We start from the raw sequence: 14,968 nt of genomic DNA on the forward strand, positions 1-14,968 counted from the left end.
CCTACAGCTGGCTGTGACTGGGATTGTCCTCTCCCAGTCTCGAAGTTCATTGTGCATTTTGACAAACAAGATTTAACAAGATTTAACAACTTATCTCCTGCAGCCTTCGTTTTAGAGCAGTTTCAGATCAGTATAAACAACATCCATCGTGGTAGAATATGGGCAGGGGAGGATGGCTTGTTTGGAAACTGCAATCAAATTCAGTGCCTTTGTTCTGGATGCTCCAGAACTTGCAACACCCTCACTATTGATAGTTCCTGAGGAGACAGCCTTGATTCTCAAACCCCAGTTGCTTCCTCTCCAACTGAAAACTTCACTTGTCACCGCCACCTCCTACCATTTATCCGTGATTTTATTGGTCCCAAAAAATCTATAGAGGAAGCTCTCTAATTACAGAAGCACTAACTTTGCCTCTTCAACAAGCAACTGCAACAACTGCATCTCCCTGCTGTTAAAAAAATCTCCCTGCTGTAGGTGACCGACTCTGGAAAGCTAAACAAAAGAGTCGCACTACACATCTGCAAATACAGTCTTAGAATGATTATTAAAAAAAAAAAAAAAGAGAGACATCTATTTGCTTGAAGCATGAGTACATACAATGTGAAGAGAATACAGCCACTTGGAAATAACAGCATGATTAACTGTTCCTTCCTTCCTTTTATTTTCCTCCCCCATCAACAGAGGGGCCCTGCCTTCCTCTGGGCTGGATCCCTCTCCCTCAGCTGACACCGAGAACAGCTCCAAAGAGCTGCAACCCCAGGCTGGGAACCCAGGGGCTCCCGAGGACAGAGTTGGGCACACCAGGAGTCTAATCGTGACCCTCCGAGCGATTTGCTGTGTTGCCTTGGAGAAGTCACTTAAAGAGGACCTAGACCGGGAATGGAAATACATCTGCATCCTCTTCTGTATATGACTTACTACAGGTTTTCTTCTTAAGTGCTGAAAGCAGGTCAATGTTTGAAAGTCAAACCTTCAACAATACAAAACACTTCAGTTCTGCCCTCATGCAAGTATAGTATTTTTCCTGGCATCTCTGCCTCATTTAGCAGAGAGGATAAGCTTAAAGAATAAAACATCTGAGTAATTTCTTCTCATTCTGAGTTTTCAGTTTGCATGCCTTTTTTTTTTTTTTTTTTTTTTTAATTCAATATTCAAGCTCTACAGCAAATAAAGAGTTGGTTTCCTCATAAGCAGCGCACTAATGAGAGATGTAGAAAAACTTACGCCTGATACAAGCATGTTTTCTTAAATAGGGGATTGAGACAGAGAAACGAAGAACAAACATCCCAGTCTGGTAACTCCATGCATCTTGGAGTTAGATTTGCCATTGCTCTTAATATTTTTATAGTATTCTACACATTAGCCCTTACAACAACCTGTCAAGTGGTTAAGTCCCTACCACTTTCTACACAGAGGACTAGTTAGCCTAGATGATTCTGATTGATGTTTTGCTTTGTGTTTCTTTGTACCACAGAATTATGAAAAGGATCAGAAGGAATGTACGGATACAGCAGTTCTCTTAAACAAGACATGTCCAAAACATCTGCAGCTATGGTCCTCACGGAAGGGGAAAGGCAGATGCCTGCTGCTCAGGCCACCGTAATAGTCCTGTAAAAGGCAGCAGAGAGACTGTCAGTGGAGCCTGCTAATTAAGAAGCGTGCTACATTGATAGGATATAGTCACCTCCTGATTCAGGTACCTTTTTGATGACCTGCACCATCAGTGCGTAGAGACAGGAAGGCCTGAACTCAGTATTGCTGACAGCCATTACATGAACAGATTCGAGCACTGTTTCTTTGGCTAAATGACTTTGATGATGCAATAGAGAACCTGAAGTCAGGATGCCCCTCCTATTTCCAAACCAGACACAGATTAAGTAGCAATATCAGAGGTGTCAGGTGCTGCTTGCACAAACATTCTTACTAGCAGTCACTGCTGAGAAACGAAGGAACTGTCAGTCCACTTCCTTTCACGGACAGCTTATTTGAAGAACAGAATTTAACTGTACTTCATAAAGCCATAATGAATTAGTGGAGCATGACAATTCAAAATCCCAAATTGAAAACTTGCCAGAGAACAGTTTACAACCAACTAAATCTGCAGCTTGGTTCTCAACAACTCTCTGTATTCATGGCTACTGGAAGGCAATCCAAAATAGTATTAATGGAAGAAGCACCAGATAAAATCTGCTTCTACAGATGAAATCACATCTCTTGTTCACAGCAAGAGAAGATACACAAACTCACATCACCTCTTACTCTCACTAAAAAATATCACACCAGAGAGTTAAAATTAAAATACACCAGGGAGTTAAAATTAAACAGCTCACAATCACTCATATTAACCTTTTTTTTATTAAACTGTTACTTTAATTAAATTGCATCTAACTGGTTTGAATGTCTTAATAAAAAGTAACAAGTCACATTTTTAAACACATCAACTGGATTCTCAAAGCTTGATTGCACGTGGCCCTCAGCAACCTGATCTGAGGCTGGCCCTGCTCTGCGCAACAGGGCAGAGCCAGATGACTTCAAAGGTCCTTTGCAACTTGAATTTATTTTACAAATCTGTAGTCTAACATTAAGGGATGTATTAGTTTTTCAGCTCCTTTTCCTACGCAATATGTTTTTGTTTTGTTTTGTTGTTGTTGTTTTTTAACGCTCTTGGTATGATTACCAGAAAATGCCTCACTTGTATCCAAACAAACTTTATACATATATATAAACACACTTGAAGTAATTAAAAATAAAACAGAGGACCTTAACCTTTACAATATTTCTAGACAGCATATTTAAGGGAAAAAATACTCCACTGCTACCAAAACAATCCTATTCTGCAGATCAACTTTAAACTGTAGTCTGTAAATAAGGAGAAAAGTTAAAACACAAAACTCCTATGCCTAAGGCTTGATAGCCCCTGAGGACATCAGAAGAACTACACGTAGTGGTTGCGCATCTTAGTGTATAGTATCTAACAATTTAAGACTATTTAAGACTACAAAAACGCTAAGTGTCTGTACGTTAAAATGTTTGGGTACATCAGTCAGATTCTTACTGTGACCTTAAAGTTATACAATAAAATTTATGTTATCGTAAGCAGAGACTCATTTGGGAAAAAAAAATGTGAGAAAACCAGTCATGTTTAGCCATTTCTGGCTCGCATTTTTCCTAACTCTGAGAGCTAGCACAGGTTAATGTTACACCATGCAACTTTAATCAGGAACTTTATATACACATATCACACTATAATATTTAAATTATTTTTTTTTCCTTTCTCAATAGGGCCTCTGATTTGTTCACTGCACAGGATGAACTCAGACAAAAAGGACTAATTATTGCACAGAGGAGGTTTTAAGCTTGCCATTCTCACACAATTTAGAGCACAGCTTTACAATATTAAGGTTGAAGAAGAGAAAATCAAAAAAAGTTTGAAAAGAAATCATAAAAGTTTCTTTACCGTGATTTGCAAGTCACAAAGAGAAGCCGTACTTGTTAACAGGATTTCCGCAGCCTCCAGAAAAGCCAGGCCAAGCAGCGCCCAGAAATGGCTCTTCTGGAATACGTTTCCCCAAAACTCACGCTGTAGGGGACACGTTAGCACCACTGGGGGTGAACAAGAGGCCTGCTGCCTGGTAGCATGAGCTGTCCCACCAGGGCTGTGAGAGCTCCTGTCAGCCCCAGCCCAGGCACCCAGCAAGGGACTGGGATCACTGGGAGCGTGCTGAGGGTCCCGGCCAGGCCTCAGGCCTGCTCGCCTGCCCAGCTCCCCCGGATCCCTGCTCACCTCCCCACAGTTCTCCTGATGGATAGCTCCCACCACAGCAGTCACGAGGTTTTGGTTTTCTACTGATGTATACAGACATTAACCCACTGTGTTCAAACTACAAGCTCCAGCGCTACCTCAGAGCTCTCTCTGCCCCTAACGTTAGCCACGGAACAGACACAACTCAGAGCTTAAGACACCAAAAGCCTGTTTCATTCAGGGTCTGACTGATTCACCTTCTCTAAAACAGTTTAGGAAACTATCACACTTGAAGTGGAAGCATGTGACACCGTCACCTGTCTTTACAGAACAAGGACTGTATGTACCATACAGACAGAGAGCTGGAAGACTCACTACAGCTAAGACGACCATCCCGTTGTAAAGGCAAAACCACTTCACAACCCTATTTAAAAAAAAAAAAAAAAAAAAAAAAAAAAAAAAAAAAAAAAAAAAAAAAAAAAACTCAGTCAAACACACACAAACAGATGAAGATTACCCTCCGAGTCCTGCTGTACTCTGAGTACAGCTCTGCGAGGCGTTAGTAACCCTGTGAATTCAGCCTTTCCTAGCAGCCAGGGGCTAGGTGGGCAACGAAGCCACCCACTGTAGGAAAATGAACCAGGCACGTTTGGCCTGGTGGAAAATCAACTCATGGATGTTTTTAAAAACATCAGGCCTGTCTCTCTTACCTGAGCAGATTTATAAGACACGTGGCTTTGCACATTTTACCTACACAAATACACGCTGCTCTTCTTCAAATGCTCACTGTACGTTTCTCAAATCAGAGAAGCATATGCTAAAGCCACTTACACTTGAAAGGGAAAAAAGTTAACACATTTTCATTCACCAAGGATTAAGCATTTAATCCACCTTTAAAAACAAAACACTCATCCTCCCACTTTCTCACACATCTACCTTTGTCGCTGTTAGAGGAAAAGGCCACCATTTAAAATAATAAAAATATTTTAATTATAAATATATTTTTAATTCCCTTCTATATAATAAACAAGACATTCATGGTAACTTTTATTAACAAGAAAGTAAACTAGAAAATTATAGGAAGTCTGCCTGACCTGTGACTGTTGGTAAGCTTGACAGTTCCTTCTTACTAGGTACCAAGAACTCCCCGTATTTCCCATATAACCCTTTCTAACATTCATAAAATTATCACCACTACAATTCTGGGTTTTGTGCCCAGAACCCCACAGGGGGATGTTTTACAGCATTGTTGTATTCAAAAGCTATTGTACTGCAGACAGAGAAATACTAACAAGAACACCAAGCCTCACTCTGCTCAGTGAATTACCATTCACCAGTTGTAGATAAACACAAAGCCACCTCCTGTGCAGCAGGGCTAAATTCCTGCTCACGTGAAAGGTGGGATGACCTGAAATTGTACATTGGTAAATTTTATTGTGCTGTTTTAATTCCTACATACACCACAAGGAAACCCTGGTCCTAACGAAGACTAAGTTTATGCTTTATTAGCAGTGCAACAGCAAAGTTTTCACAGTTGAAGCTGGTAGATTAGGATTATTATTTTTTTTTTCCAAAAATTAAAAGATTTACATGGTGCTAAAAAAGTGTTTTACACTTAAAACAAGTTAACTGACTTTTCTGCAGTCTTAGAACTGTTTTTATATTTATTTATTTTCAAAATAGCTATAAAGTATACATACACCTGCAGGGGAAAAAGATAGTAGAAGGCAAACAGAAAACACATGGAGTTGTCCTAGCTGTACAAGCCCATTGTTTTGTTTCAACATGCAAAAACAATTCAAAAGGGAAGTTGTTCAGAGTCTTTGTTTGCCTGGGTTTTGTTTTGTTTTTAAATTACATGCCTAGAAAAGTCATTTCATTAACATCTACTGTTCTTACGGCGTGTTGTAAATTTCGGATTCCCGTGGTTGGGAAGTTTCTGCCTTCCTTTTATACTTCAGCAACAGAGGACTATTTTGGGAAAAAGAGATGTGGGAGAAGGAGTTGCAAGGCGAAGAGAACACTATTTTCTAGAAAGAACACTGTTTGAAACAGGTTAAAAAATATGAAATCCTAGTGATTGCTTTAAAAACAAAAGGCACAAAGAAAAAAAAAATAAGAAAAAAACTCTACTCCAGTATTTAAAGTATTATTTTATTTTTTCCAATTCCATTAAGAGTGGAGGGATCTCCAACTTCATGTTTTATTCATTTAAGTATGAGGAAAAATTTCAGACTGAGTGCCCAACTTTTTCCTTTTCTAGCAACCCACTTCATCTTAGAGAGAGCTGGCTTGTGGGAATGACACATTAGTGAGGCAGAAGTGTCTTACGAGTTTCGGGAAGAGGTCCAGAGCACAGAAGGAGATGATCCAGGTAGTGCTGCAGGACTGCGGACAGGAAATGCAAAGCTGGAGGCATCCTCGACTGCTGCTGCGAGTGCTTGTAGCACGTCTGAGGGGACAGCTTTGTGCATGTGCAGACCCGCTGCCTGTACAAACTCGTCTTTGAATTTGTCAGATGCTCAGAGGGGAAAAAAAAAAAAAAAAAAAAAAAAAAAAGCAAAACATCAGAAAAACATCCAATGTCTCAACCACAAAACAGTGGCATTCAAGGACAGCTACGGCCTTCCATTTCCACAGCAGAGAAAAGTGCTATTAACTCAATCTGCCAGCAGGGGGAAATGCCAAACAAGTGAAAAAAAGTTGAAAGCAGAATAATAAATACGAAGAATAAAAAAAAAAAAAGCAAAATAATCCTCTCCCCAAACTACCCCCTTCACCCATCACACACACCCTCAGCAGATGAGGGAGGGAAAAGTCCTGCTCGGCCGTCCAGCCTTGGGAGAAGAAACGGTGAAAGTGCCTGTCCAAAACAAGCACTGAAGAACAGTACTGGCAGGCAAAAACAAACTTTCAGTTTCAGCGTTAGCCCTGTGTGACTGCAAATCAACTAAAGTTTTCTTAAATCTAGCATTATGATGAGGAGTGAAGTTTGGGGATTACACAACTTAGGGAACTGAGGTGAAAGAAAATGAAGTTTTAAAGGACTATCCAATGTGAATGTTGGAATTAAAGTGAATACACATTTTATAGAAAAATCCTTCTGCTTTAGAGAATAGTTACTACATTTATATGGAATCCCAAGAGTCTGGGCTTTTTTTTCTTTCCCCTCCTGAAGAGATTTCAGAACAGCAGGGGTCCCATTAGACACCCTGTTTTCCTTCTACCTTATAAATATTATCTGTACACCATTTCCATGGTTACAAAGTATAGTGAAACTACTTAAAGGGGATATCTGTTGAGGGAATAAATGTATATTAAACATATTTTGCCAAACAGCAACTTGCACGCAACAGACAGGAAACAGACACAATTACAGGCGGCATTTCAAAATTAAGAAACAGCAAACTGCAATGGGAAAGTGCATCGAACAAAGAAGTTTAACATGCATTTACAGCGAAGGAAAAAGAGACAAGCCCTGCTATCACAAGGATTTTTAGTTTAAAGCATCACAGGGTAAGAATCATAAGGAGCAACGGGAAGGTTTTCAGCGGCAGATTTATGGAGATTAGCTACACGAGCTTGTGCTGATGTTACCTTCCCACAAACATCAGACATAAGCTAGGTACACAAGTAATAAGAAGCAGACATTCAAAATTCAGATGCATTGTGATTAGTGATTATACAGCAGGGCACCTCACAGCAACAGATTATCTCTTATACTTCCATATTTATAGAACTGTTTCAGAATCAGATACTGCACTTTCAGTAAAGCTCCTCTCAGCGTGCCCCTGCAGCCTGCCGACTGATTCTTCAAGCATGCACGACGATTAAACCTCTTGATGTACTGTTAGTCTAAGTAAATCCCAGTTCTGCTTAGAGTGTATAGGCCTTCCTTCAGTTTCTCCACTTCGGGTGAAGCTATCCTGCAGCTCACCACCCCTACATGCAGCTAACCTGGCCTAGTCCCTTCAGTTTTGCTCTGCTCCGGGGGCATCATGCTCTGGAGGAAGCAAAACAAGTCACAGAGGGGCCTGAGGAGCAGCAGCACATGCTGAAGCAGCAGCACTGGGCTAGGGACAGCAGTGAGACCGCCCTCCTTCCTTCAGCAGTCACGAGTCCCATAGCACGTATACTGAGTAAGAGACTGCGCTTTGCTGCTTTTCCTTTTATTTTAGACTCCAGCAGTCCTCAAGGAGTCATCTTTCTCTTTCCCCACCTCGTCACAAGTTTGGCTGGCAAGTTTTGTTTGTGATGATCCAGTCACACACCTCCTCACTTTGAGCCTGGATGACCTACGGAAGGACTGGGGAAAGAGAGGCACCTGAGCTCTCCAGGCACCTGAGCTCTCCAGGCATCTGGATCGCACACAGCCTGCTTGTTAGCTCATATAGAATAAGAATTGCCCTCATTTTGTGCTTAGCATCATTAGAGCACAGAAGATAACAATTCTTTAGTTGTTTATTGTATTTTCTAGTAAAAGATTGTGTAAAAGGTCAAGGAGAAAAATAATTTTAGACATACTTTACATGCAACCTGTAAATTTTTTTTGCTGTGGGTCAACTTTCATGTCAATGTACTGGAACAAGTGCGTGTCCAGACCTCCCGTCTGGCACAGTTCTTGCAATAAGCTGACCTCTTCCATTTAATTCTTCATGTCAGTACATGCATTAAAAATAAACCATTTCATATATATATAGTACAGCTGCATAAACTTGAAATTTAGCTGCTAATGTACATTCTCGTGTTCTATATTTAATGATACTGTAAAGTACTTAAAAGAATACAAGAGCTCATTTTATCTTTTGCAGATCTTTTGTTTTAACAGGAAGCCAGACAGCTCAAAATGAGAAGCTATACGTAAAGTCTTACCTTTATGCTACAGATCACTCTAGCTCTAATATGTCACAGGCTTCTGAATAATTGTCAGCAGACAATATAAAAATGATTTGTTAGCGAACAGATAGATGTTCACATGACAAAAGTATCAAAAAAAGCAATTGTTTGTTCCTCGTTCTAAAAATCTGAAGACAGATCAAGATAAAAAAGGTAATGCTCTCACCTTCTAGAACTGATTTTTATTTTTTAATAAAGAACATTGCAAATCTAATTTCACACAGTTCATGCTACAAATCTGACTTCTGTTGATACTGTTGGGTGCTCTGAACCCTGTAAAAGGCAGCTAGGACTCCCTGCTGTTATCAGAAAGTTTTATTTTCTCTACTCTTGAATAAATACACCACCTGTTCTAAGCACACCCTGCTAATATTTACCAAAAACATTCCCATTCTACATTTGAATTTGACACGCTTTTTAACTCAGGGTCTTGTTTTATTTTACCAGCCATTATTTCATATGCTACCGTTTTGATATTCCAGATCACAAAGATCCACTTAAAAAAAAAGACTACCTTAAGACACTCCAACAATAAATGCAGCACGCTCTGTGTACAGATTAAATAAGGAAAATAAAAAGCATTTAGGTTATTATAAGTTCCTGGGTTTGTGTACTGATAAATTATTATAGAGCACTTAAAAGACATCAACTTTTAGAAAACAAGGAACAGCATGTTTTACAAGTCTAAATAAGACAACAGTAAACAGAAGCAGGCAAAACACACTCGTTTCCAACTCTGGCCTGAACAGAATACTGAAAGCTCCTTTCTCTCCCCCTCCATCCCAAAATAAAAGCGCGAGTGAGAAGGGATTTTATTACATTCTTAGAACTGTTAGGAGCAAAGTCACATCCAGCCACTCGCGTTTAGCATGCAGGCTGTACACACTCCCGAGCACGTCACGGGGAGAAAACATGCTCGCTGAGCTGCCTGCCTTCCCGAGGCCTCCAACGCAACTGTCACTAGGCCTAAATCAGGTAGGCTCCGCGGTCGGCGCTGCTGCGGATGAGCCCGAGTCCACCCCTTCTCCCCAGCTCCCTACCGGATCGTTCCAGCATCAGCTTTTTGTGCTCTGCTTCCTTGAGCTACGGTATCTGTAATAAAAATTAAAACAGAAATACGTAGGAAAAAAAAAAAAAAGGAATGGCAATTTACTGCGTGAGGTTTGGCCCTGTTTTTTGCTCTTTACTACAGCAGCTATCCTGCAGCTTCCGAGGCATCGATGGCTGCTGTTTGATCTCTGAATGCAACAGGACTTGGCCTGCCAGGCTGCATTACTGTTTTCGTAGCATCCCTCTGAGGGGGGGTGGAATCCCCTCTCCTAGCTTCCTTCCTGCTGGGCTCTGAACATCCCGATTTCCCCACTGTCTCTGAAGATATGCAGCAGAGGCCCAGCGCTGGTTCAACATCCAGACGTTGCTCTCTCCTCCAGCACCAATTCCTTACTCTCCTGTTTATTTTCCTACAAAGCTATTAAAGGAAAAGTGCAATTAAGTGGTGGCCCAAGTACCTCAAGTGTTCTCTTATAGAGAACTCTGTTTCTCCGTCAGGTTAATCCCATTCTGACAACTACTTTGGCCTTTTACTTTCTCTATTTCATCATTTTTCTTTTCACAGGATTCCTAATCTATCTTTAGCTTTGCAAAACTCAGATTGAGGGGGAAAGTCTTGTCTCTGTATCGTGTGAACTTTTTCATCCAGGAAAGATGGAACAACACGGAGATAAAAAGACACATTTTCCTAATAGCTTTACCCTGAACAACATTTTGGGCAAAGTACTTTATTCAACAGAGTCTCGTGAGACTCACACAAAACTACTGGGGAAGCACAGCAGCATAAGCTGAGGTATAAATAAAGTCTCAAAATTCATCTATCAGGCCAAACAAAACCAGGTAACATTCTGGAGGTCAGACAGCCATGGGTATACTGCATTCAAAGAAAACAGTCAAAAAACAATTCAGTACCTGAAGAACACTAAGACACAAAATGGTTTCACTGCACTTTTTTCTCAAAAACAAACAAAAACACACAAAAAGCACACGCAAAAACTGAGAACCACACAGTTTGTTCCTTCCAGAGAACGGCCCACAGGGAAAATAAGAACAAAAAAGAAAATAGCAAAAATTAAAGATTTCCCAGACACTGCAGAGTACACGCAACTTTTCAAATAATTACATATTGAACACAACAGTGATTTACTAGCTCATTGCAAGGGAAACCCTGATACTTGATGCATAAAACATAGAATCATAGAATATCCCGAGCTGGAAGGGACCCATAAGGATCATCGAGTCCAACTCCTGGTACCGCACAGGTCTGCCCAAAAGTTTAGGGCATGTGACTAAGTGCACAGTCCAATCGCTTCTTAAATTCAGACAGGCTTGGTGCAGTGACTACGTCCCTGGGGAGCCTGTTCCAGTGATTGACCCCCCTCTCAGTGAAGAACCTCTTCCTGATTTCCAGCATAAACCTCCCCTACCTCAGCTTGACACCATTCCCACGGGTCCTATCACTGGTGTTTTACAGAGAACGGGTCACCTGCCTCTCCACTCCCCCTCGCGAGGATGCTGTAGACAAAACATTTCTAAGAGTGCTGAGGAGCTCACAATTAGACAACAAGCAACACAAAAACAGACAGCAAACTGAGAACAAGTTCATGTACATGCCTTGGGGAAACCTGTTCTCTCTTCCCCCTTAGAGATACATTTTCTGATCTCCAAACGTGAGCAGCTGTTTCCCAACCCCAGCGTGCACAAATCCCTGAACTACACTGCAAGGTTTACTTCTGTCCCCAGTCCTCCAAGAAACGCCTGCCCTAGAAGGAAGGGAAGCAGGAAGGCATCACTCTCCACACCCTTTTCAGCCCTTTCTGCTGCAAGGAAACATACATCCTCGTACCAAGCAGAAGGTATTTAAGTTCCCAAAACAAACATGGCATTTTTAAGAATTCTAAAACAAGAGGCAATTAATGTCTCGGAAGTCGCTCCTGGTGAGTAATAGTCCCTATTGTCATTTTAACCTGTGCTAAATGGCGTATTTTCAAATCATCTATTGGAGAAACATTAAGAATTTCAATTATTTCAGCCCCTTCTATTTTCTCAAGTTGCATTAACAAGCACATAATACCTGGCGCTGGTTCTGTGGGGGAAGTGGCTTGTATATCATCCTTTCATACGCACTATGGGCTCCAGCCTTGAAGAAGGCAGAATGCTAAGTACCACCTTTTTTTTTTTTTTTTTTTTTTTTTTTTCCTTCTCCCCTTAAAGAGCCTAGGATTTATTTATTTTTTTTGTGAGCAGACAAAAGGGCCCTGGATCAGCAGTAGCATGTGCGGCTGGTTTCTGAACTGGTTCATTAGAACAGCCTCTGTCAAGACGCTTAAAGCACTTCATCTTCCAAACACACAGGTGGTAATACCTGGGTTGTAACACTGCAAGGATTCGTTCCTGGTTTTGGACATTTCTAGAAACGCCCGAATAAAGTTCACTATCACACCAAATAACGATTTGTCCAGGCAGAGATAGAAGCCAAGCAACCTTCAGCTGCTTACATTACACATGCTACGGAACAAAAAACGTCATTCAGACTTCCCATTCACGAGCATCTAAAATCATCAGTTCAACTTTTTCAAAACATGCACTGAAGCCCTTACACAAGTAGCCAAGATAACAGTAATTTTTATGAATTAAACTTTTGCAGTTGTTAGCTTCCTGCTGCAGTCACACAGCACACACACCACAGACTGTTCAGATCCCACAACAGACTAATACTAACCTACCAAATTTTTTTTTTTCCCACAACTTGCCAAGCATTGCAAGTCTGCACCCACACAAGAGCACAAACTGCTATGAGCTTCTGATTATAATAGCGTAAAATTATCATTCAAATTACCAAACGCACAGCTAGCAAGGCAGCTGAAAGGGGGTCGGTTCCCCCAACAATACGCTAAACCACCTAGATACCTAAACATTTGCACAGGGCTGTACGACTATTTCAGCTTTGCTCAGCGTGTGCACAGGATGCAATTCTCCCACAGCAGGTGAAGTGTTACAGTCTGGAGGTCGCATCTGCACGTTCATGCACGAAGCATTAGTTTAGCCTGGAGGGCAAGAAGAAGTCTTCTGGACAGAAGTGCCCGTCGCAGCCCTTCTTCCTGCTCCTCAGATACGGCAAGAACACAGGTATTACTCTGTCAGTACAGTTATTTTTGTCCCCAGCCCATTCTGGCAGCAGTAAGGGAAAGGTGAATTCACACGTAGAAACAAAAATCAAAAAGTTACCTTCTAGCAGTATTTCTTCTCTGAGAAGTCTCTATTCCCACTTTCATAAAAATTTGACTAGTTAATACAAAAATCTCACCCCAAATCAAACTGAAGCGTTCTAGTTAAGCAAGGGTTAAATCTGTGAGAGTTAGCACCTGCCCTTCACCTGCCAGCCAAGCTGCTTTAAACCCGGTGATAACATCCCTAACCAAGAGCAATGCTGGGCAAGAGAGAAGCTTTGGCTATAGGAGCAGAGTTTCAGATAAGAACTATGAAAGTTTACTTACACAACAAAAGGAGAAATAAGCAGTGGATTCCTGATGGTTATTCAGAAGAAATAAACTTACGGCTGATCATAGCAAAAACATGACAGACTTGGTTAAAAAGACGAGGCAATAATTTCCACAAAGAGGAAAAGTAAACGAGAGGCAAGGATGCCACTGCCCACCAGAAGTGATGTAATTTACAAAGCAGTGACATTTAAACTATCATAAAAAAAAAAAAAAAAAAAAAAAAAAATCCCAGCTCTGAAGAATGCTCTCTTAAGCCTTCACTGGAGGATACAGCAGGTTGCAATCTTAATGGCACAAAGCTCTCGGACATCCAGCCTCGAAGCGACAGAAAACTGGCGCTGGAGTACAGACACCTGCAGCAGGGAAAGGTTCACACATCACATTGCATCAAGAGGAGACCGGTGAACCTATTTGTGCACCTCACACCTCCCTACAGCAAAATCCTCGATAGCACCTTCCCCTCCTTAGGAATATATTAAAAGACAAAGAAAATGCTAAACAGTCAGAGCAGGGAAGTTATCCTAACAAGGACCAGGGCTAAGCCTGTGCATGTATTTGTGCCTGATCTGGCAGCAGGGGAGGTTATAGACAATGCCACTATTTCTGTTACTGCAGATAGTTAGAATGAAAGCAAACCTCAAAGAGTTATATGGGATCTGATACTACCAAATGACTGCTTTGGCATTTTATTGTCCCCGTGCTGACAAAAGCAAAGTAACAGAGGAAAAAAATAACCCTAGCTATAAATACACAACGAGGAGCCTCAACCAGGCATTACTGCTGAGGAGAAAGATCCTGAGATTGTTGCAAGCGAACAGTTCAGCCCCAGCAGCAAGAAGCCAGAGAAAGATGTCAGAAACACAACAAAAAGCAGGGAGCATTCTGCTGTGATGCGTGCTACGTGTAGCTCTGGCCACTCCACCTCCGAAAGGGAGAGCTCCAAAGGGCATGGAGAGGAATGACAACTAGAGAGCTCGTGTAAAACAAGCGAAACTAGTTTTCTCACATCGACCCACCCTGCGCACAGAAAATAGAGTTAAACTGCGAGGAGCTCGCTGCTGTGGGGCGCTGGAAGCAACCAATATAGCCGAGTTCAAAAAGGCACCAAGTTCCCCTGCAATTAGTCTGAAGTTGCTATTCATAGGCAGCAGCCCAAACGCAGCTTCCATCTCAGGCAGCGGCCAAGCAAGTGTCTGTCAGAAACTTACTCTGTTAATATTTCAGCAGCTGACAGGCTTCACCCATTTCCTACGCTGCTCAGTCAGCTGCTGCTGCTGGCCGCTGATAAAGGCAAGATGCTGGCTTAGATGGACGTTTGGTCCTTTCATTTTGGTTCCTTCATTTAATCACATCGAGCACCCACACCAGCACACGTCTCGGGTTGTTTCGGAGCTCGGTTCTTTCGGTAAAGAAGCCAGGCTGCAATTCAGGCAGGTAACATTAAAAGCAGAAATTGCAGCTTCTGAAGCAGAAACCAAACTGTCCTATGCCTGCTGTATGATACAAAGCATCACTAAAAGACCAAAAAAAAATTAAAAATGTCAAGGACGTGACTGCTTGCTCTTTTACATAACCCGTTTTATTGATACATCTCCTGTCAGCCCCTCAGTAACCAGGGTGTCAGCCCAAGGAGACTCAGGCAGTCGTCTCTTAACCGAGGAAGCCCCAGAAAGCTGGAAAGCAGAGCTCAACATCAGCTGTGGATGTTCGCTGGAAGAACTGCCAAGACACATTTAAGACTGGCAATGACTTGGCTCTCTCCCAGCTGACCAGAGGA

The 14,968-nt window shown here is 41.6% G+C and overlaps 1 protein-coding gene across 8 annotated transcripts in view; it reads right to left on the reverse strand.

Annotated features, from left to right (window-relative positions):
• The window catches only part of PHF21A (PHD finger protein 21A), a 132,549-nt gene that overhangs the window by 101,527 nt on the left and 16,054 nt on the right, over positions 1–14,968 (reverse strand). Inside the window, exon 1 of one of the 8 annotated variants that reach the window (XM_084520814.1) lies at positions 6,074–6,213. The exons of the other annotated variants lie outside the window; for them this stretch is intronic. The gene's annotated coding sequence lies outside the window, so the exon portion shown is untranslated. Of the gene's footprint in view, positions 1–6,073; positions 6,214–14,968 lie in introns of those variants that run through there. 8 annotated transcript variants of the gene reach the window in all.

Source organism: Aythya ferina (genome assembly GCF_964211825.1).
Source record: "Aythya ferina genome assembly, chromosome: 5".
NCBI lineage: Eukaryota > Metazoa > Chordata > Aves > Anseriformes > Anatidae > Aythya > Aythya ferina.